Source organism: Portunus trituberculatus, chromosome 49 (genome assembly GCF_017591435.1).
Source record: "Portunus trituberculatus isolate SZX2019 chromosome 49, ASM1759143v1, whole genome shotgun sequence".
Lineage (NCBI taxonomy): Eukaryota > Metazoa > Arthropoda > Malacostraca > Decapoda > Portunidae > Portunus > Portunus trituberculatus.
The window spans coordinates 7,044,771-7,045,359 of NC_059303.1; positions in this window are offsets into that span (position 1 = coordinate 7,044,771).

Sequence of the window (589 nt, forward strand, 5' to 3'; positions counted from 1 at the left end):
TTCTTGTCTATTTTTTTTTTTTTTTTTTTGGCGGGGAGGAAGATATTGTTTTTAAAGTCTGCTGTGTATTATTTTCATTTTTTTCCTTGTCTAATTGTTTTTTTTTTTCTGGAAAGGGTTATTTTCTTAAGTCTGTTGTGTTTTCTTTTTTTTTTTTGCTTTTCTTGCCTTTATTTTTTGAAGTCTGTTTTTTATTTTTGCTTGTTCGTCTAATATTTTTTTTTCCCGGGACGGAAGAAAAGATTAGTTTTTTGAAGTCTTGTGTTTTCTTCTTTTTTTTTCTTGTCTAATTGTTTTTTTCTATGAGGAAGAAAGTGTTATTTTTTTTAAGTCTGTTGTTTTTTCTTTAATTTTTCTTAGGTATTTTTAAAGAAGGAAAGGGTTAATTTCTAAGTTTGTCTTGTTTTCTTTTTCTTTTTCTTGTCTAGTTGTTATTTTGGTGATTCTTTCATGGTTGGGAGTTTGTTTTTCTTTTTCTTAGTTTGTTTTATTGTTTAGAAGGTTTGGTTCAGTTTTGTTTCTGGTACTTTTTCTTATTTTTGTTTCTTTCGTTTCTTCTTTTTTTTTTTATTCTTTAGATGTTTCTTTG